The sequence below is a fragment of the Delphinus delphis genome, chromosome 20 (assembly GCF_949987515.2).
Source record: "Delphinus delphis chromosome 20, mDelDel1.2, whole genome shotgun sequence".
NCBI lineage: Eukaryota > Metazoa > Chordata > Mammalia > Artiodactyla > Delphinidae > Delphinus > Delphinus delphis.
In genome coordinates, this window is record NC_082702.1 from 46,141,708 (window position 1) to 46,164,745 (window position 23,038).

The 23,038-nt window shown below is 50.5% G+C and overlaps 1 protein-coding gene across 7 annotated transcripts in view; it reads left to right on the plus strand.

Moving 5' to 3' along the window:
* The first annotated feature begins 108 nt into the window (after positions 1 to 108).
* The window catches only part of ST3GAL2 (ST3 beta-galactoside alpha-2,3-sialyltransferase 2), a 76,437-nt gene continuing 53,507 nt past the window's right edge, over positions 109 to 23,038 (plus strand). For 6 of the 7 annotated variants that reach the window (XR_009517534.1, XR_009517533.1, XR_009517535.1 and 3 more), the window contains exon 1: positions 11,050 to 11,217. The gene's annotated coding sequence lies outside the window, so the exon portion shown is untranslated. Of the gene's footprint in view, positions 156 to 11,049; positions 11,218 to 23,038 lie in introns of those variants that run through there. The other variant, XM_059999614.1, reaches the window with a different exon arrangement.

The window sequence follows — 23,038 nt, forward strand, 5'->3', positions numbered from 1 at the left end:
AGTCAGGGCAGCGCTTTCCTAAAGGGCAGTGATTCTTCCCTTCGAGAAGTGAGGTGAAGGGAGAAGGCGGCTCCGCTGGGCAGCAAAACTACAACTCCCAGAGGGACCAGTGCGTTGTAAAGACAAAACTCGTTTTCTGAGACTCGGGGTTCCAGGTTTGTGTTTTGTTCGTTTGTTTAACCCCCTGGCGGGGGGCGTGGTGCCGCCGCGTTTCCCCGAAGAGAAACAAATCAAACCCGGAGGAAAAACCCCCACAGGTGTTCGGGCGTAAGCGACTACCGTTGGATTGGCAATTGGCCATGCTTTCGCGGGTTCATTATGTGGGTCCTTCCGGTAGAAACTTTTCAACTCTGTAGTGGGAAAAAGATCTGTGGCTTTTTTGGAAAAGTTATGAATGGCAGCATTGTTCGTAATAGCGGAAAACTGGAAACTCTCTCTCCGGGGTACTGGGAAAATAAACTACGCACATCCATGCAATGGAATACTAGGCAGCAGTTAGAAATAATGAGCTACATCTACATGTTCAATAGGGAAAAGTGTTCAAGACACTTTGTTAAAGAACATTATGTATGAGAATCTACTCATGTCAAAAATAATGTATGCGGACATATAGTACATGTGGATAGGAACCGGACTGGAAGGAGCACCCTCTGAGGTGGAGACTGCCAGGGATGGGGATAGGCAGGGAGAACTTGAGCTTTATTTGTATTGTTTGAATTTTTCTTATGAGAATATACTTGCCAAATCTTGTGTCCTTAATAGGGAGCCTGCGAGGCCCAAGCGGTCAGTCTCAGAGAAGATGAGGGATTCTGCTCTAACTCTGTGTAACCTTGGCCAGTCACTTGGCTATTCTGCCTCCTTGTCTTTATCTGTAAAATGGGGTAATAATAGTGTCAAATGCCTAACATTCTTATGAGGATAAGATAAATAAATTCTTGACTCCATAGTAAATTCTCCAAAAATATTAACCATTATTATGATGATTGTTGTTATTCCCATTCGGACTCCTTAAAGCTGGATCAATGGTTTGTTCACTATTGTATCCTCAGTCACTAGAACGTGCCTAGCACATTATAGGTGGTTAAAACAATTTGGATTTGTATTGTTTGTTTTTTTGTTTTTCTGGGTTTTTTTGGCCGCACCACATGGCTTGCGGGATCCTAGTTCCCCAGCCAGGGATCAACCCTGGACCTTGGGTCCTCGGCAGTGAAAGCGTGGAGTCCTAACCACTCTCCCACCAGGGAATTCCGAACAATTTGTTGAATGAAGGAATGAATAAAGAGCAGTCCCCTACTCAGCTCCTACTACCCCACCTCCTCCCCCAAATCTCTCTCCTTCTCTCAGTCTTCTCCCACTACAGTCATCCCCCCTCTTCACTTGGCCCAGGTCTCATCCTCCTTCCCCCACTTCAGCACCTGCTCTCTTCTACTGTGAACCCAGCAGGCCTCCAGGGAAGAGATGCGCTGCCTCCCACTGCTGCTCTTCTCAGAAACGCAGATCCCCGCTCTGCAGTGGAGTGGAAGGCAGGGATGCCTGCAGCCGCAGCGTGACGGAGGCTCAAGGAAAACAGCTCCGAGGAGCTCAGAGGCCAAGGGCCTCCTAGGGCGGGCATGCTGGCCACGTAGGGAGTGGCTCCAAGGCCACTAGCAAACATACTCACAGAAGGCTTTTTTTTTTTTTTTTTTTTTTTTTGCGGTACGCGGGCCTCTCACTGTTGTGGTCTCTCCCGTTGCGGAGCACAGGCTCCGGACGCGCAGGCTCAGCGGCCATGGCTCACGGGCCCAGCCGCTCCGCGGCATGTAGGACCTTCCCGGACCAGGGCACGAACCCATGTCCCCTGCATCGGCAGGCAGACTCTCAACCACTGCGCCACCAGGGAAGCCCCAGAAGGCTTTTTAATAAGATAAAGCCCTCAGCAGCAGACACAAAAGCATGTAGTTCTCCACCCCACGGTCTGGGGTAGACAGAGCCATGAAAAAACATTCTGATGCTATAATATAGAGTACATTCTAGTAGTTAAATACAGGGTTTGGAATCAGACAACTCCTCCCCAGTTCTCATCACTTTCTGACAGTGTGAGCAAGCCACTCAAATTCTTTGAGCTCAGCTTTCTTCCTCAGTAAGAACACAACAGTATTTGCCTCACCAGGTTGTTGGGAGGATTCATTGAGCCAATGCATATAAAGGGTCTGGCACGGAGTAGGCATCCAACTTCCTTATTAAACAATCATTCTGCCAAAATGTAAGGGTGCAAGTCTGGAAGGCTTCTTGGAGGAGGTACAATCTGCAGGACCCTGCATGAGATATGAGGCTGCTGGTAGCAGGAAATCCCTCTGGGAGCCAGGACTACCCACAGGGATATCTTAGGTTGAGTTCCCTAGATGCCTTAGGTTGAGTTCTCAGAGCCTGAGAAAGGGATTCTTGTGCAAATGATCTCTTAGGGCAGTGAGGGAGGCAGGATAGGGCAGGGGAAGAAGCCAAGCAAAGATGTCGGTTCAGCTAAGTCTAGCCTCAGTCTGATCCTCTGGGGAGCTCTGGAGCATAAAATACATCACAAGGTTTATCCCTCTTAGAAGCAAGGGAGGTGGACTTTTTACCCCACATCAGTCATTCGTGGGCTGTGGGCAGGCCAAGGGGAGGTAGGGAAAGGAGGGCATCTCCAGGCAAAGCAGCTCACAGGGACTGATACCAGTTCTTCAGAGAAGGGTGCATCTATGAGACATTGGCAGCCAGCACTCACAACAGCAGGGGAATGGGTGCAACCATCCCTGTAAAGGTATATAACCAAGAGTATTTACTGCCAGGGGACTGGCAAAGAGATGGGAACTGGATGAAGAAAATGGGGAGAGGATATTAAATTCTCCTACTGGGTCTTCCAAGGAGAAATTGAAGCAGCTGATATGTTTTTGTTTGTTTGCTTTTTTTTTTTTTTTTTTTTTGCGGTACGCGGACCCCTCACTGTTGTGGCCCCTCCCGCTGCAGAGCACAGGCTCCGGACGCGCAGGTTCAGCGGCCATGGCTCAGCCGCCCCGCAGCATGCGGGATCTTCCCGGACCTGGACACGAACCCATGTCCCCTGCATCAGCAGGTGGACTCTCAACCACTGCGCCACCAGGGAAGCCCTGTTTGTTTGCTTTTATTTTTTGCCGTACCACACAGCTTGCAGGATATTAGGGATCCCACAGGGATCGAACCTGTGCCCCCTGCAGTGGAAGTGCAGAGTCCTAACCACTGGACCGCCAGGGAAGTCCCTGGTATGGTTTTATAAATTTATTAATTTATTTATTTTGGCTGTGTTGGGTCATTGCTGTGCGCGGGCTTTCTCTGGTTGCGCCGAGCGGGGGCTACTCTTCGTCGTGGTGTGCGGGCTTCTCATTGCCGTGGCTTCTCTTGTTGCGGAGCACGGGCTCTAGGCGCACGGGCTTCAGTAGTTGCAGTGCGTGGGCTCAGTAGTTGTGGTTTGCAGGCTCTAGAGCGCAGGCTCAGTAGTTGTGGCGCACGGGCTTAGTTGCTCCGCAGCATGTGGGATCTTCTCGGACCAGGGCACGAACCCGTGGCCCCTGCATTGTTAGGCAGATCCTTAACCACTGCACCACCAGGGAAGTCCCCTGGTATGGTTTTAAATAACTAAAACCCAGACCTGATAGGATTACCAAATAGTTAATCCTTTCTGGAGAGCTAATAAGTGTACTTTATAATTAAGTGGCCCATCTTCTCCAATGCCTGATTTGCCATTGCCAAATATCTTATGCAGTATGTTTCAAAAGGTGCTGCTATAGGATGTTAACAAGTGTTGCTGTAAAGGAGGTACAGATCCATTAAACAAAGGTAGAAAGGTTTATTTTCTTCCCACAACTTTTAAACTAATATACTGGATAAGCAAAAACAATGGAATATTATTCAGCCATAAAAAGAATGAAATACTAATACATACTGCAACATGGATGAGTTTTGAAAACATTATGTAAAATGAAAGAACTCAAACACAAATAACTACATATTGTATGATTCCATTTATATGAAATGTCTGGAATAGTTAAATCCATAGAGACAGAAAACAGATTAATGGTTGCCAGGGACTGGTGGGAAGAATGGGGGGTGATCGCTTAATGGGTACAGAGTTTTCTCTTGGGATGATAAAAATGTTTTGGAACTAGATAGAGATACTGGTTACAAACATTGTGAATGTACTAAATACGCTGAATTGTATGCTTTAAAATGGTTAATTTTATGTTATGTGAATTTCACCTCAATTTAAAAAAACAATCAGGACAAGCTCAGTGTGCTTGTTGCTAATGGGGTGTCACTGTTCTCAGGCCTTCTCAGTGGACACAGCTAAGGAAAAAAATAACTATATGCATGGGGAACCTCTAGGCTAACCTATAAAGCATTTCACAAACAGGTTAGGGAATCCTTTTTTGAGAGCATCTCACAGGACCTATAATGTAGAAGGCTGACCCAGCACATGGAATGTTGGTGGAAATGTTTTTGTTTGTTTGGGGTTTTTGTTTGTTTGTTTTGGGGGGATGACTTTTGGTTTTGGTCAAGCCACAGGGCATGCAGGATCTTAGCTCCCCAACCAGGGAACGAACCCGAGCCCCCTGCAGTGGAAGCGTGGAATCTTAACCACTGGACCACCAGGGAAGTCCTATGACTCCTGTTTTAATCAGCACTCTTCTTCTGCCTTTTTGTATAACTCTGGAGAAACTGTTTCTCTGAGCTGGGACTTACTTTATACACCAGACCAATGGTCTCCATTGATATAATTGAAAGGACTGTAAAAAAAGTTTAACACTTTTAAAGTCTGTCAGAGTGCTTTACTAGGTTTCAAGCTCCAAGAAGATAGGGTCTAAGTCTTCTATATCAGTAATTTTCACAGTGCCAGCCAGTGGGCTTTCCACATAGGCACACACATAGGAATAGGTAGTACACACATAGGAATAGGAAGTACACATTCTATGGAAGACCGTGGACCAAGCACTTTACCTCCCTGAGCTATCTGCCAATTTAGTTCTGCCAGAGGCTAAGAAATAATTAATTTAATCAACATTTCTGGAAGGTCTGTTTGGACCTACAAAAGCCGGTCCTCTGCTCTCCAATCGTCTGTTATCTAGTGAAGTAATGATAACAAAAGACACCATCAGTTGAAGCTTTCCCAGTTCCATTCTTTTAATTTTTAATCTGGATCATCAACATTTAGATCATTTTTAATCTTTGCTCTTACAATGCTATAACAGATATCCATCTCTATATGTAACTAAGAACATGTGCAGATAGGATATCTTCCTAGAACTTACTAGGTCAAATTGTGTGTGCATGTGCAATTTGAAGATATTACCAAGTCTCTTTTCGTAGAGGCTGTATGGATTTCCAGCCACATTGGCAGTGGCTGGAGAATCCTTGTTCCCCACACACTTGCCAAGATAGCTATCAAGCTTTTTGATCTTTGCCAATCTGATAGGTGAAAAATGATATCTCAGTGTGGTTTTAATTTGCATTTCTTTTATTAAGAGTGAAGGTCTGAGAAAATAAGTGTTGGTTAGAATGTGGAGAAATTGGAACACTTGTGTACTGTTGGTGGGAATGTAAAATGGTACAGCCGCTGTGGAAAACATTACGGTGGCTCCTCAAAAAAGTTAAAGACAGAATTATCATATGATCCAGGAATTTCACTTTTGGAATATATCCAAAAGAATTGAAAACAGGAACTCAAAGAGATATTTGTAAACCCATGTTCATAGCATCATTGTTGACAATAGCCAAAAGATGGAAGCAACCCAAGTGTCCATCAATGGATGAATGGATAAAATGTGGTATATACATACAATAGAATATTATTCAGCCTAAAAAAAGAAGGAAATCCTGACACATGCCACAACATGGATGAACACTGAGAACATTATGCTAAGTGAAATAAGCCAGACACAAAAGGACAAATATTGTCTTCATACTTACATGCCTTGATAGTCAAATTCATAGAGACAGAAACTAGACTGCTGGTTGTCAGAGGCTGGGAGGAGAGGAAAATGTGGGGAGTTATCCTTTAATGGTACGTAGTTTCAGTTTGGGAAAACCAAAAATTTCTGAAGATAAATGGTAGTGTTTGTTGTACAACAATGTGAATGTACTTAGTGTCACGGAACTGTACACTTAAAAATGGTTAAGATGGGGCTTCCCTGGTGGCGCAGTGGTTGAGAGTCCGCCTGCCGATGCAGGGGACACGGGTTTGTGCCCCAGTCCGGGAGGATCCCACATGCCGCGGGGCGGCTGGGCCCGTGAGCCATGGCCGCTGAGCCTGCGCGTCTGGAGCCTGTGCTCCACAACGGGAGAGGCCACAGCGGTGAGAGGCCCGTGTACCGCAAAAAAAAAAAAAAAAAAAAAAAAAAAATGGTTAAGATGTTAAGTTTTATGTGTATTTTAGCACAATTTTTAAAAAAAGAGTGAAGCAGACTTCCCTGGTGGTCCAGTGGTCAAGACTATGCACTTCCACTGTAGGGGGCACAGGTACCAGGGAAACTAAGATCTTGCATGCCACGAGGTGTGGCCAAAAACAACAAAACATAAAAAAGAGTGAAGCTTTCATGTCACAGCCATTTGTGTTTCCTTCTCTGTGAACTGTCCGTTTATATTCTTTTCACATTTCCTGTTGTTCCTTGGTCATCTTCTTACTGATTTACAGAGCACTTTGTATTAGCCTTTTACCCTGATATAAATTGCAAAATTTTCGTCCATTTTCCTATTGACTTGGTTTTTGTTGTGTTTTTTTTTCTGTGTGTGTTGTTTTTTTTTAAATAAACTTATTTATTTATTTATTTTTGGCTGTGTTGGGTCTTCGTTGCTGCATATAGGCTTTCTCGAGTTGCGGTGAGCAGGGGCTCCTCTTCGTTGCCGTGTGCAGGCTTCTCATTGCGAGGCTTCTCTTGTTGCGGAGCATGGGCTCTAGGCGCTCAGGCCTCAGTGGTTGTGGCTCGCAGGCTGTAGTTGTGGCACACGGGCTTAGTTGCTCCACGGCATGTGGCATCTTCACGGACCAGGGCTTGAACCCGTGTCCCCTGAATTGGCAAGCAGATTCTTAACCACTGCACCACCAGGGAAGCCCTTGTTGTGGTTTTGGTTTTTAGCTAGGTATGAGGTAGAGATCTGACTAAACTTTTAAAAACCGTTTTATAAATTATAAATTAGGAGTTTGGGATCTACATATACACACTACTGTATATAAAATAGGTACACAACAAGGACCTACTATGTAACACAGGGAACTATACTCAATATCTTGTAATAACCTATAATGGAAAAGAATCTGAAAAAGAATACATATATATCCATAACAGAATCACTTTGCTGTACAGTTGAAACTAACACAACACAGAACTGTGTACCTTGCTCTGGATCACACAGGCCATTAGGGTGGGAGCTGCCAAATGGGTCAAACAGAAAGCCAGGGAGGGAGGGAGCCAGCTCCACTTTGCACCTTGCTACTTAGTAGCTGTCTGCCTCCAAAGCCCGGTGCTCACATCCACCATGTTCACTTCCTGTTCCACTGCTTTCCTTGCTCTGGATGCTCACCAGCAAAGGTAGGCTTTTAAGAGAATGAGGCAAATTCAAGTGCTACCCGAGGAGTGATGTTCACCGGTGGCTGTGCGGCTGAGGCATTGGGAAGAGCCTTGTGGAAGAAGGAAAACTCGTAGACTTTGGAGAGTCAGGCAGAATTTGGATGGGTGGAGAGGATAGGAAAACACAACCGGCAAGGGAAAATGGGTAAAAACCGATGTGACATGTAACTGGGAGGTAGTCAGGGTGATGATGGGGCTTCCTGTTGGAGTTGAGGGATAAAGAGGGTCTGTCTGTCTTGCCCATGAAAGGACATCTTAATTCTCCTGGGTAATCTGCTAACAGAGCTTTGGGAGATGGATGTAAATTCAAAAAGGCTAATTACCTTCTGCCTGTGAGGGAATGTTGCCATTGCATGTGACTCCGATACAGAGGCAAAGCCCTTACAGGAAGGGCCTGGCAGCTGGTTTTAGGGGCAGAGCATGGGGTTGCATGTGGATTACTTAGCCCCTCTACGGTCTGTGATGGGGACACACACACACACACACACACCAAAAAAAAAAAAACAGAAAAGCATTCAAGGGTCAACATTAGTTAGGGCCCAATGCCTCTGGTGGCCTCTTGGCTACTTGCCCAAGGACCTAGCAATAACTTGCCCTTTGGCCCTTGGTGGATGGGAGGAAGGCTAGAGCCTGGGGCCCAAGAACTCATAGCGCAGACCCACTTTGTCAAAGATAAACAAAGCCAGGCACTAGTTAAAGTAGTAAGGACAGATTTTAACCAGTATACTATCGCAATAGTATATTGCAACTTCAATTTGCACAGAGGTGACTGGGCCTTTTAAAGGGAGAATGAGGCAGTATGGAGGGAGGTGAGCAGGGGCTCCGTTGAGTCAGGGATGTGAAAAATTACAAAGGGTTGGTCAGTGTAAATGCTGATTAGGCCAGCTGTATTCGTTAGCTGGCAATAATTGAAGTTAGGACTCCACCCACCCACAGAGCCTGGGAGACAGAGGCCCTATCCATTCCAATGATTACATTTCAAGGGAATGGCTTTCAGGTCCTTGAGAAAGACACATAATACATATACATCTGATATACACCTCAAAGGGACAGGAAGAAGTCACAGTTGTAAGCCCTTTTTAGTATAGGCTCTAAGAAAGGGGTGGTGGTGGGGAGCTTATTACAGGTGTTGTCTAGAACAAACAGTAAATTCTGGAGCTTTCTCTGGCAGGCAGTTTAAAGGGGGTTAGGGTCAAACTAGGGATGTGGCCTTGAGGTGTTAGAAACTATATTATTGGGTTTAAGTCTTTTAATGTGGGCGGAGGAGAGTGGATAAAATTATTTGTGTTGAGAGTGTAGGTTTTGTTTGTGGGTTGTTTTGTTTTTTTTTTTTTTTGGCCGCCCCTCGTGGCATGCAGGATCTTATTTCCCCAACAGGGATTTAACCCATGCCCCCTGCAGTAGAAGCTCGGAGACTTAACCACTGGACCACCAGGGAAGTCCCAAGAGGTAGTTTTTATAGGCCAAGGTTGAGGCCTATTGGAGAAGAGGGCCCAGAGGAGCCTGGCTAGCGTTTGGTGGAGCAGAGAACATTTGTCATCTCACAGCTGAAAGAATCTGAGATCGTGCCTGAGGGTGAAGGTCACCAAGTTCCCCCTTCTGCGGTTTGTAGTTCCCAGAAAATCATGTGGTAAGTAGGGTCTACCTGGGTAGGTGTGAGAGTCACTCTGCTACCTGACAAGTCAGGAATCCACCTCCCCACCTCTCAATCCTCCGGCCTGTTATAGATCATCATACACCCAGAAGCAGAGGATACCACTGAGCTGACCCTATCCTATAGGTTTGAGATTTCAACCCCTGGCTTGCACCCAGAGCTTGGGGAGTAGCACCAGGTATACCCCACCTGTCCCTCTTTGAAACAGAAAACTTTCCCAGCTTTGGAGAGAATGCTAAGGGCTAAGGTCTGGAACACCTTTCAGGCCCATGTAGTATTTTCCTTTTACTGCATGAACTGATTTACTTATTTAAATTAAAAAGAGCATTTCTGTGGTAAACTAGCCTGAGACCCCGCTTTCTATAGCCTGGTTCTTCAGAGGCTAATATTATTCCACAGTCGGCCCATCCTTGAAGGACAATGCCAGAACTCTAGCCAACAAACGCCAATAGCAGCCGTTCTCAAAGTGGTTCCCCAAACCAGCATCGCCTGGGAACTTTTTAGAAACGCAAACTCTCAGGTCCACCCTGGAGTTAAAGAAAGAGCAACTGAGGGTATGGGTCAGCTGTGTTTGAACAAACTCTCCAGGAGAATCTGATAGACGCCAGCTAGAGAACCACTGGTTTACAGGCCTCCCCTCTGCCAGTGGGGATGAAACTTGGACGGCAACCTGGCGCTTCATTAAGATTGAGGTAGGAGGGCTTCCCTGGTGGCGCAGTGGTTGAGAACCCGCCTGCCAATGCAGGGGACACGGGTTCGTGCCCTGGTCCGGGAAGATCCCACATGCCGCTGAGCGGCTGGGCCCGTGAGCCATGGCCACTGAGCCTGTGCGTCCGGAGCCTGTGCTCCGCAACGGGAGAGGCCACAACAGTGAGAGGCCCGCGTACGGCAAAAAAACAAAAAAGAAAAAGAAAAAAGATTGAGGTAGGTTTGGAAATTGGGGGAAGCACGTGCTAAGAGAAGACATGGAAAAATATTTAAAATGTGTGCACTTTGCCCTAAACAGTTGGGAGATAAGGGCACCAACCAGAGAGTGAGACTGGAATGAGAAGGTGCCCCAGGGGGTGAGCGCTCCAGGAAACCCACAGACTCGCGGCCCCTTTTTCCCAAGTCAGGAAAACCACACGCCCACGTGGCTCCTGGTGTTCTCTCTTCTCCCGCCTGTGCGCAGCGGCCCGACCGCAGCTCCAGCTTGCGGAGCCCGGGCACGAAGCCAAGCTAGCCTCAGGTCAAGGCTCTTTGCTAACGCAAATGGAAACGGTACCCGGGGCGCGGTTCTCGGGCCGGAGGCTTCCCCTCTAGTCCCAATCGGCTGCAGCTGACCACAGCCGTGTCTGAGAGGCATCCTCGGCTACTTTGCATCTCCCTTGAGATCCAGGTATTCAACCCGGGTCCGGGGCATCGCAGACCCCGCATCCTATTTTCACCATCGCGAGCCCGGCCTTCTGGGAGTGGAGATCTCCCATCCCCCTCTCCCCTCTTGCTCGGTAGAATCCCTGAGCCTTGGCGAAACTACAAAGCCCAGAAGCCCTAAGGCTCACGCGCTATCTTCTGGGAGTAGTAGTTCTGGATGCCGGACACTCCTAGCGGCCTGGCGCAGGCTGGACTCCATATCCCAGCATGCCCAGGGGCGTGAAGGAGGAGGTGGGAGGGGACAGACCAGGAGGATGTGAATGGGGAGGGGGCAGTTGCCCCCCTGCCCCCACCCTTCCCTTCCAGCCGGGCTGGGGTGGGGGGAGGGGCCGGGCTGAGGCGGCGGCGGCGGCGGCTCGGCTGCTCGCTTGGGGAGGGCACGGCGGGCAAGGGCGGGACTGGCCCGCTGCGGGAGGACTGGGGAGCCGCGGAGATAACGGGTCCAGACGCTGGCGGCGGCGGCGGCTTTCTCTGCACTGGCGGAGGCGGCAGCAGGAGCGGCGAGTATGGCCCGCGCGGCGCTCGGCGCTGACTGAGGTGCGCGGGCGGGATGAGGGCGGGCGGGATGTGGGGCGCCCCGGGCCCCTCTCTGCCCCGAACCCCCTCTGCGCGGGCAGCTGGCTCTGCCAGCGGCCCACACCCTCCCGGTCCACCCCGGCAACTTCCCCTGGGTCGGGGCGCTGGGCTCCCCCGTGGGGGCGGGGGTCCGCTTACATTGGCCTCAATCCCCTTTCCCCGCCTTCTGCTTCTGCACCTCCAGCCGCTCCCACGGGTGGCTGTTCCACTCCTTGGTGGCAGCCTCCAGCCCCAGCCCCAGCCCTGGGGAGCGCTCCGTGCCCCAGTCCCGACTTCAGTCCACTGCCTAGTTCGCGCCGCCAACCCCCGCGCGCGCTCCTGGCCTGTGCACTACTGAGAGACCCCTGCCCCGCTTCTGTTGGCCGAAGGATGCCTCTGCACCATCAGCACCTCTCTCCTCTTTTCCCTACCTGGCACTGCCCCCAAGCCACCCACAATGGCCCAGTTCTCTCTGATGAGACCTAACTGCTTGACCTCCTTCCCACTTTGGAGAAACTGAGGCTTGGCATAAACCAGGAACTTGGCCAAGTCCATGCCCCAGCCCTGTGGGGCTGGTCTGAGCCCATGTCTTGGCATGGAAGAGTCATTTCCTCCCTCCAGTCGTTCCTAGGTGACGGGACCAAACTTTCCAGCTCCCTGCTGCAGCTCTGGGCTGAGCTCACTTTAGTCTCCCCTTTGGCTTTCTCCCACTTCTGTTTGCCCCTTCTCCTTCCTGTATTTCACTTCTCGCCTACTCTGCCTGTAGGGTCACCCACCTATTGCTCGTTTACTCAAGTTAGCCTTTTGATTTTTATTTCTTGCCAACTGCATCCATCTCCCATTTATAAAGCACTGCAGAACAGAGTCTAAGGTGGTGTTGGGGGGAAAGGGGAGAGAGAGGGGCTTGCCGGTGGAAAGGGAGTGGCAGCCTCTTTCAACCAAAGCTGCCGAGGGGGGTTCAGGGCACTCTGGGGTCCCTGGGTGAGTCAATCCTAGCCAGTAACGCACACTCCCATCTTGTCTTTGGGACAGTTGACTGGAAGCTGGTTGGTCATCCCTTCCTCTTATTAGGCCTGATGGACTCCAGCGTCCCCCTGAGATGAAGGGAACCTCCTACATTGGTGGAGATGGCCGTGTAAGAGGAGTCTGGGAGACCACACCCCTCAGCCTCATCTTGCTTCTGCTGCTAACTTTGGAGGGGCTTGCCGGTTCAGGGAAGGATGCCTGATAGGTGCCCTGAGCTCTTTGTGGAGGAAGATGCAGTGACTGTAGGTGGTGATCTCAAGTTTAGTCGTGGTGTTCAGGATTTGAAAGAAAGAGGGAGCCAGGGCTCAGAGAGGTGGCACAGACTTGCGTATATAATTCAGTTTTTTGTCTTCCTTCGGCAGATTTGCCTATGGGTCACCCCTTCCTAGCCCAGTCTTTCAGTTTCCCAGTGGGAAGTTGGGGGAGGGAGGGAAATCTATGAGCCATCAGGAAGGCAGGCTCTGGGAGTTCCGCTGAGATCCTGAATGAGCAATCTTGATCTGAACCAGATGGTTCTCTGCTTCAGCACCCCTCTCTCATCCCTCCCCCTTGGCTGTGAATAGGACGCCTTTAACCTTGTAACTTGAGAATGGAGGAAGGGAGGCCAGGGGGCCAACTGTCTGTGTGCGTGTTTATGTCTGCATCTGCACTCACGTGCGAGCTTGCCAGGGACCTGAGGGAGTGACCCTGCATGGGAATGCGGTGTTGTGATGTGCTGTGGCATGCTCACAGCTCTCTAGGAACTTTCTGAGCCCAAACCCTAGGTAGTGCCAATTTCCAAGTTGCTAAGAACCACTAGGTATGGCCTCCTGGGCTATTTCCCCATGAGCCAAACCTCTGGGCCTGAAACATGCCTCAGGGTGAGGATCACTCTTCTTCAAAAAACTAACTGCAATTATGAGGAGTCCGAAATAGAAGCAAGGGGGGACCGGTTTCCCAGAACTGGAGTTATCTTTTTCCTCCGGTCATGGCAAGAGAAGATCTGAGGGGTGGAGTCTGGCGAGAGGGATGGGAAGCTGATTCCGTTGCTTTGTTCTATACCCCATCCTGCCTTGTGTATTTGTGCACTTGATTTTGACCACCATTAAACTATGGAAGTTCTTCAGACGTGTCCTCATTTATGAAATACCGCCACCGGCTTGGTCCTTGGCGCATAGTAGGTGTTCAGTAATTTGAGTTAAAGTGGAGAGTCTTGCAGTTAAAGGGCAGGATCTCTCATACTTGATCAGACATCAGAATCCCCCTGGAGAGCTGTTCAAAGCACAGCTGGCTGGGCCCCACTCCCAGAGTTTTCTGGTTCAGGCAGTCTGGGTGGGGGCTAGGATTTGATTTGATTTCTGCCCAGTTTCTTGGCCATAACACTTGAGAACCACTGGTTTGGGGCCATGACAGTTGCTTGGGTGATTAATCCAGGCAGATGTAAAGTCTTTTTTTTTTCCTTTTTTAAAATAAATTTATTTATTTATTTATTTGGCTGCATTGGGTCTTCGTTGCTGCACGCGGGCTTTCTCTAGTTGAGGCGAGCAGGGGCAACTCTTCGTTGCGGTGCGCGGGCTTCTCATTGCGGTGGCTTCTCTTGTTGCAGAGCACGGGGTCTAGGCGCGCCGGCTTCAGTAGTTGTGGCGCACGGGCTTCAGTAGTTGTGGCTCGCAGGCTCTAGAGCGCAGGCTCAGTAGTTGTGGCGCACGGGCTTATTTGCCCCGCGGCATGTGGGATCTTCCCGGACCAGGGCTTGCACCCGTGTCCCTTGAACTGGCAGGTGGGTTCTTAACCACTGCGCCACGAGGGAAGTCCCCAGATGTGAAGTCTTAAGAGAGATTTCCTCCTACCTTGCTTCCCCGCTCAGGCTTGTCCTGGCAGCTGCCCTGGATTCTCCTTTTCCTTCCATTCTCATGCTGCCCAGTGTTGGCTAGGTTGATGGTAGGGGTGACTTGTGGGGCCTGAGCTCCCAGTCCCCCTGTAACTACATAGCAGACACTGCCCTATGGCTATTTGAAAGAAGGCCCCACAAAAGCAGGACATTTAGGCCCCAGGGCTTTGGAAAAGAGGTGACTGCGTGGACATGGAGAAGCAGACGCCAAACCCGGCACTCATCTGCCCTGTCCCTCAGAACGAGCAGGCTGGGGTGCTGGCCATGCTGCACACTGGACAGGATGCCTGGGAATCTCTGAAATTTAGAAAAACAGGAGGAACCCCTTGCATTGTGCTTTTACTTTGCCAAGCATTTTCCACCTGTTGTTCTTCAGGAGGTTGATAAGGCAGACGTAGACGCAGGCGGGGTTACTGAGAAACAGAGAGATGCACTGTGGGTCACACAGCAGGCCCAGGGCTCCTGATTCCAACCCTCTGATGGAGCATCTGCTAAACCAGTCGCTATGAATAGCTGGAATAACGGCTGCTGTTCCCTGAGTGCTTATTCCTCACCGGTCACCGGGTTAGATGCTCTCACATGTCAGCTTGTCAGATCCTCACAGCAGTGTTGTGGAGTCGGCATTATTGTCACTCTTTCATAGATGAAGCACTGAGCCTTGCAGAACTTATGAGACTTGCCCAAGCTCAGACAGCTGGTAAGTAGAGGATACGGAAGTCAGACTCAGGCCTTACTGACAGCACACCCTGTGCTTTGTGTCACTCACTGCCTGTCTTGCCCGGAAAACCTGTAATTGTCCTCCGGGTTGTCTGCCCCCAGAGCCTGGTGAATTTTACTGAGCCTGGATCTATGCCGGGTGTTGTGGAGGAGAGAATGACCAAGTCACTGTCCGCTGGGAGAAGGATAAGACAAGTACACTAGTGTCCACAGTGGAAGGCAGAAGGGGCAGCCAGTGGCTTGTGGGTTTAAAGGAGGCGGAAGTCATCCACGTAGAGGGTTCAGAAGAGGCCTTTGGGTTGGGCCCTGAAGGGGCAGGTAGAGTTGCAGCAGTGCCTACAGGCTGGAGAGTGTGCAGGCCAACAGGTGCAGAGAGAGGCCATCATGGCACTTTTAGGGAGTTTTCCCTTTTGGTTAGAGCATAGGAGAGGAATTTCAAAAAGCAGCGAGAAGATCCTGTTTGGTTACAAGCAACAGCTTGGCTGATTTTGGCAGGAAAGGACTTCATTGGAAGGCTATGGGAACTCCTAGAATCTGAGGGATGACTCAGGACTCAAGTCCCCTCCAGGGTCTTGGAGTGGGTAAGGCAGGAGCCAAAGTCCAGCCTCTTCAGGGTACCACTGTCGCCAGGATAAATCTGTTCCAGCTGTGCTCTGTAATTTTGTCACCACAGCTTGGGAGTCATATCCCAGGGAGGATATGTCACTTTGGCCCAGGCTGGGTCATGCTTCTTCCCTGGCCAGGGAAGGGCTGGTGGCATGGTAGGCAGTCGCCCCAGACTGTATCCAAAAGCTGAAGTCCCCAGAAGAAGTGGCAGTGGACTGCAAGAGATCAGTCCAGCAAGGTGCTCAATGAGCACTCGAATCGGCAGACAGCAAAGGGAGGGCTTGGTTCTGAAAGGTTTCTGAGCAGGCAGAGGGCAGGCTGGCAGCAGGGTATAGCTGGGTCATAAGGGGACAAGAAAAGAAGGGAGGGAGGAAACGGAAAACTAGATAGGGTCCAGGTGAGATGTAATGAAGGCTGGAACTTGGCAGTAGAAATGGAAAAGAAGGGACTGATTCTAGAATTGTGAAAGTAGATATTTTCTGGAACAGACACTTGATTGGCTAGGGTTTGACACCTCATTGCTTGGGTGATGAGGTTGGTTCCTTTAGCTGAAATGGGGCAGTCAGGAGGAGAAAGAGTTTGCAGAAGATGATGTGCCTTTGCTTTGGAGGAGCTGCACGCAGGATGCTCACAGCGCACACGGAACCCTGGTGAGCTCGTTACTCCTGACTCCATGCTGCCTGAGATCTGGGGCCTCAGCCCTGAGGAGGTGGGGCCCCAAAGCTTCAGGGGTCCAGTACATCCTGAAAGCAGCTGGGGCTTTGTTGTCCACGCTCAACATGCCTACATCTCTTCTGTCTCCGCACTTCCACCTGCGTGGCCTTCTTCCTCCTCCTTCCCCTTCCCCACTCTCAGTTCCCATGCCCCAAATTCCCCCACCACGTGTTCCCAATACCTGAGCCCTTACCAACTAAAGGACCTGGCCCAGCTCTCTGGGGACTTAGGTTTTAGATTTTCCTCCCTCTGTGCTCAGGATGGTTGTTAACAAGTCCTCACTAACTATTAGGGCAAACATCTCCAAATGACATTTTGCAAGGAGAGGGTCTGAACTTTGCCTGCCTGGGGACAACAGGCTTTTCCTCCAGTTGGGCCGGGCTCACCAGGGACGCCTGTGTGTTTCCCTAAGCAGCCATTCTAGAGCACTTCTTGGTGCTTATTCATAAATCATTATACAGCATATTGTCAATCACGCTTTCATGTTGCCATTGCAGATCTCTCCTAAGGCCCCAGGGCATAGGCTGGGCTTTGGGCCACCCCAACTTTCTAGCTGAGAACTGGGGAAGTTTCCTCCTACAGGAACGGGAGGGAGGGGACAGGGTCCTCTCTGGGGTGGGGCAGGAGGGACAGTGCTGAAGAGTACTTATCTCCACAGATTCTCAGAGAGAAGGTCATCTTCCTGGGTGAAGAGGACTGTTCCCCTCAGTTAGAGCTGTTAGCATTCAAATATATGTGATATTTTGTCACCTATGAATGCAATGCATTCCACCATGGACAGTAGGGTGAACCAGGGGCAAGAGAAATCTAGAGAAAAATGTCAGTTTTCTTTATTTTGATGTCAGTGCTAAATTTGTATTTGTGAAATAATAACATTAAAATGAAACAAACAGTTCTGCTATCAGCTGTTGAAAAACATCCTCAAATGGCTTCTTCCTTCAAGGGGATGTGACTCTGCAAATGAGGAAGTCCAGAGAGGGAAAGAGGTTGACTGACATCACCCCACTGGCTGCTGACATGGGAGGGGAGCCGGCAGCGCAGGGATCTCCTCCCTGGAGGGGCATTGTTCTCTGTCCTGTAGGCCTCTGTTTCTCATCTCTTGCTAGTTTATCACTTTTGCCCATTAGCATCCTTTTTCCTTTTTTCTCCTCTTCCTCTCTAGGATCAGGGAGGGAAACAAACCAGAGGGACACAGAAAGCAGCCCTGCTTCTGTGCAGTTGAGGCATGAGGCCCATCCTGTGCATGAGGCCCATCCTGTGCTCGAGGGAGGGCAGGAGACCCTGAGGTGTTGGGGCATGACCCAGGGACCCCAGAGAGCAGCCCTCACCCTTTCTCTCCACCCTTCCGCTGTAAAGTCCTAGCACAGCAGGCAGGCAACAGCCTCCCAGCTTGAGCAGGTCTGAAGCCTTCTGAGGAAGAAAATCAGCAACAAATGCGAATAGCTAATTGGTCTAGAGGGAACTGTTCTGGTGAGGAAGAATCAACAAGTTGTCAGTGTGGCTGAAGGGAATTCAGAGGGGCTGGAGTGGGTAGTGAGAGGGGAAGTTGAGAGGTGGATTGTAGGAAGAGGTACAAGTGAGGGAACTGAGGGTGGGAGTGGGGATTGCCCCTCCCCACTCATGTCACCTCCCACAGCTCCACCCTGCTTCACTCCCACTCCTTCCTTCCTTTTTTTTTTTATTGAAACGTAATTGACATATAACCTTATGTCAGTTTCAAGTATACAACATAACGATTCCATATTTGTATACACTGTGAAATGTCTACAAATTAGTTTAACATCTGTCACCATGCATAGTTACCACCTCCTTCCTTCCTGGTGGGGAGGGTCCCTTTGGGTTTGCAAGGGACTCTCCCCTGACCTGTCAGTGGAGTGCTCTGCAACCCTCATTCTCACCCAAGTTCAGTTGAAAACAAAATACCTCATTTGATACTGATGGTAAACTGGAACCAGAGTCGGGAGGAAACAAAAGTCTCTGGCCCGGTGTGGAGTCCTCTGGCCGAGCAAGTGGAACAGACAGCAGCCGGCGGGACTGAGGCTGTACGGGAAGGCAGGGGAGGGGCGAGAGCTCCTGAGCTCCCAGTTCCTGTCTCTCTTGGGTTTTCTAGGGAACCATCTGAGTCCGAGTCGGCCACAAGGGAGTTTCCAGGGATTGGCCTTCTCTCTGTTCCATCCTGTCCCAGAGGGCTTTGTATTTCCCTGAACCCACACCTCTGTAGCTTCTGGCTGATTCCTGGGGCCTCCAGCATGGCTCAGGAGGAGACCCCAGGTACCACGGGTAGAGGGAGATGGGAAAGCCCGAAGGGGGTTTGGAGAGGCATGGGAACCCCGTTCAGGCTCTTCCAGTGTAGGGGAGCCAGTGTTGGCACTTCCTTAGAGAGGAAGATGCTATGAAATGGGAGCAGGGTAAGCAGCTTATGGCAGGGAGGTCCAGCCCAAGGCCACAGTGGCAGCTGATGAATGGAGGGATTTCCTCAGTGCCTGAAAAGCAATTCACGCTGGACCCTAAAGCAACAGTAGATAAATGTGAGTTCAGATCTCTCAAGTGGCATTTCCTGTGATGAACACAGAAGATACCTCACCCCTCTTTACACCTGGTTGAGATATTTCACAAGGTGTCTTCTTCCACCCACGCTGCCCACCCACTATCCCAGCAGTTCCTGCCCATCCTGGGTCTGTGGGCCTACCCTGCCATTCATCCTGTGCAAAACAGGAAGAGGAGCCAGCAGACCCTCTGTTGTCTGCCACTGTGGCCAGGGTGGGGCCTGGCCTGAATGAGAGCCTCAGGGCAGGGCTATTTGGCTCTTCCAAAGAGGAAGCAGTTTGTTTGGTCAGGGGGCCCCCCGATGATTTTCATAGTCCAGGGCCCAGTCTGGCTGGGTGTATACAGGATTCTCACTGTCTTACTTACCTGCAGGGGGTTTGGTGCTGTGTGACCCAGGGCAAGTCGCTGCCTCTCTCTGGGCCCCAGAGTCCTCATCTGTAAATAAAGAATTTAAAGACCTGTTCAGGGATTTGCTCTCAAGTCGTCTGGTAGACCTGACAGAGGAATGCCATATCCTGAGTGAGGAGATAGTGCTGGGGCCCAGGATGCTGCCATGCAGTCCAGACGTCCATGAGAATCAGTTTGACCTTTCTGCTAACCCGCTTGGATGTACTGAACAGCAGCCAGCCTGCTCCGGCATCTCTCTGGAGAACCTGGGCTCCTGCAGCCAAGGGAGCTGTCCCCGTGCCTCTCGTTGTCCTCATCCCCCCTCCCAACCCTCGCTCTGCCTCTGTCCTGGGTTCAGGCAGAAAAACCCAACTGGTCTCTCATTGCATTCTTCCCTTCCTATACTGGCCTATACTGGTTAGGCTTTGGAGTGACTGTTTATAGGCTTCCTGTTTCTTTCTGCTCCCAGTCCCCTCACCTCCTTATACCCTAACTCTGCTCTAGCAAGATTTTTTCCCCAAAGCCAGCATGGGAGGTTGGATGACAGGCTGATCATGGGAGACGCCAGATCGGCAGCACAGACTCCTGGCGGGTCTGCAAGGAGTTGAGAACACGCCTGGAAGGGGGCTGGGTAGAGTTTCTTAGTAGAGGAGAGAAGGAAGATGGTGAGGCAAAGGCCACACATAACATGATGCAAAGGCCTGAACTGAATGCGCAGGGACCACTGGCCCCGAGGAGACCAGTTTGAGCAGAGCATAACATTTCATTGCTCAAGAAGGAGAAGCAGGATGGAGAGGTCTGGCCAAGAGATGGGCCCCAAGAACCACCCTGGCAGGGGAGAAGGCCTGGGCTTTCCCAGGGCTGGGCTGGTTGCACACGATTGTGCTGGAAGTATGGGATGGGTGGTTAATGACTGTTTGTTCTCCACAGGCTGTGAGGCTGCCAAGGGTCAGTCTGATAAGAGGGAAGAGATAGGCTTCTTGAGTTTTATCCTCCTGACAGCTGCCTTCTCTCAGCCTGCGCCACAGATACTGACAGGCTATTGTGGCCCTGCTCTATCTTCTCTCCTTTCTGATATACACAGCCCCTGGCTTCAGCCCAGCTGGGCTTCCCCTGCCTGGCCTCCAGCTCCCGTTCCCATCTGTGGTTAGATGAAGTCTAACTGGGGGAGGGTCAGTCCTGGCAAAACTGAGCTGTTCTGAGGCTGACCTGGGAGTGGAATGTACTCCAGGGTGCGGCCAGGGCTCTGGGCTGAGCAATGACTCCCAGACCTGCCTGGTCCATTTTGGTCTCAGGGTTAACCTGCCACTCAGCCAGCCAGACCTGGGACCATGGGGTCTTAAGGGAGTCCCACCTTTGCCCCAGAGCTTTGGGAGGGCTGGGTGTTTTGCTGGGAGGAGTGGAAATGGGGATCTGATGGAACTTGCATTTGGAAAGATAACTTTGGCCTTTCTCTGGAGAATGAATTAGAGGCGTGTCTGGTGAGTAGATCTGGGGCTTTAGCAGTTAAGGGGCTACTATTGGTGGAGGGTGACAGTTCCTTGGATAGAGTGATGGTGGCAGACGTGGAGGAAGGTAGAAAGCTGAGAGATTTAGGTGGTAAACAGGTGGACTTTATAAGAGGTTGGCTGCAGGAGGTTGAAGGAAGGAAGGGACATAGATGACTCCCAGGTTTCAGGGTTGGCTGGATGATGTCCCTTTCCAGACACTGGGAATACAGAAGGGAGTCCAGTTTGGGGGGCTTAGAGCGTGCGTGAGTTTGATTTGGAGCAGGGTGAGTCTGAGGTAATTTTGGGTGCCTCTAAGGTATGTCATCAAAGGAGCGGCTTCCAGAAATGAGTGGGATAGATGTGTCTGGAGTTCAGGGGAGTGTCTGACATCATTTGAAAAGCCAGACATGACTCTTAACAGGTTGAGAAACCGGTTTGGAAAGAGCTCCTCCCAAAATCCATTGCCAGATAAGGAATGGAACCTAGGGTCCTGACTTCCTGTTGCGTTCCATGTCCAGGGTCATCTTTTCTTTCCCTGACCACTTCAGCCGGTTCAGGGCCCAGCCAGGGCCCTCCAGTCTTGCTTGTGGTGAGGGGACTCTGGCTATGGGCATTCCTGACCCCACCCAGGCCACCCAGAAAGGCCATGCATGTCAGTGGCTCTCTCACCATCTGTACATCTGGGCAGTGTCCGCGGCTGGAGAAGGGTGTGGGTCCTGGCCAGGAATGAGTCACTGATGGGAATCCCAGAATCACTTCTGTTCCTGTGGGCCCATGGGCCTCTGAGTTGGGTTGACCTATCAAGGACAGAGTTTTAGGGCCAGGTTCAGGGCAACCCTTCTGCACCAGATGGCAAGCGATACTGTAGTGGCTTTTTAAAATTCCTTTAAATGAAGTGGAAAATGGTTGTACATGTGTGCAAGATTGTATCAGTTGGACTTCTTCAATTACAACAGCCAAGAATCCAACTCAAAGTGCTTTGATAAAAGGGAATCCGTTGACTCATACCTGAGGGAATGGCTGGCCACATACAGGGAAGATGAGGGACTCAAACAACTCCATCTCACCCCGCCCTTCTCCATGGTGACAGCATTCTCAGTTCCCATGTGGTAGAAGGTGCCTGTCAGCAGTGCAGGCTGACTGTACCTGTCAGCAGTCCTGGGTTCACTGGGAATCAGGGTCCTTGCCCAACCTTGGATCAAGTACGTGGCTGGCTGCATTTGGTGCTCTGATTGGCCAGGCACAGGGATGGAAATTTGGGGAGAGATGACTCCCGAAAGGAAAATGGGGTTGTCATGCATTCTAAAGACTTTGTGTATTGAGGCAGTAGGCAGAGCTAGGTGTGCATGTCAGAATCACCACTGTAGACAAACCTATAAGGATTTATTGCCATGTATTCATTTACCTTGTTAAAAACTGAATGCTAGCATGTAGAATGGGACTTAGAATCATTGAGTCATTCCATTTACATATCAGGAAGTGGGGTTGAGAAATATGCCTGATCTCCTCAAACCAGTAGGTAGAAGAACTGAGTCCAGAACCCAGGTCATCTGACTTGCAGGCTGAGGCTCTTTCCAGTAGTAAGTGGTGTCTTTTAGGGAGGAGCCCCCGTACCCCGGTTGCCCATCCACAAAGTCATTGATCCCCTGGACTGCAAGACAAAGAATAGACACAGGCAGGTTATGGCAAATAGCCCCTTCCTTGTGGTGGCCCGGGGCCATCTGTCTGAGATGAGGGAGACATTCACTCAGTGTGCGTTCAACCAGGTCCCAGTAAACAGAGGAGGCATTGGCCCAAGTCTGCCCGCTTCTGCCCTGGTGCTGCCTCCATCCCCTCCCTGTCTCCCCTGTCATCTCAACTTCCTAGATGCTCACCCTCCTCTGTGCAGTTTCCTGCTGGGGCCTAGATAAGGATGTAGCTCTAGGGCTGCTGTGCTTTCTGGATTACGTTGTATTTCCTGCTGGGGAGGGTTGTGCCCCTGTGTCTTCTCCCTTGGAAGAGAATGCCCAGGATGGTGGTGCCAGTTTCAGGTACAGAGAGATGAATAGCACAATTTTGGCCTCAGTTCGCGCATCACCTCCAATTTGTAAAGGGTGCAGATGTTTGACCCAGCTTGGCAGAGCCAAGAATGGGGTGTTGTAGAAAGAGCTCTGAGGGAATTTCCTGGCGGTCCAGTGGTTAGGGCTCCGCGCTTTCACTGCCAAGGGCCTGGGTTCAGTCCCTGGTTGGGGAACTAAGATCCTGCAAGCTGGGCGGTGCAGCAAAAAAAAAAAAAAGTGCTCGGGGCTTCGAGCCTCACCTTAGCAGGAGACCTCAAGTTCAGTCTGACACAGGTGTCTTGCCCAGAGTGGGTCACTCCCCTGGGGCTCCTGGTCAGAAAGGGAAAGCTGTCCCCTGAGTGTGCATGTATGTTAATAAGATGCTGGAGGTCCTGGGAGCTTGGGGG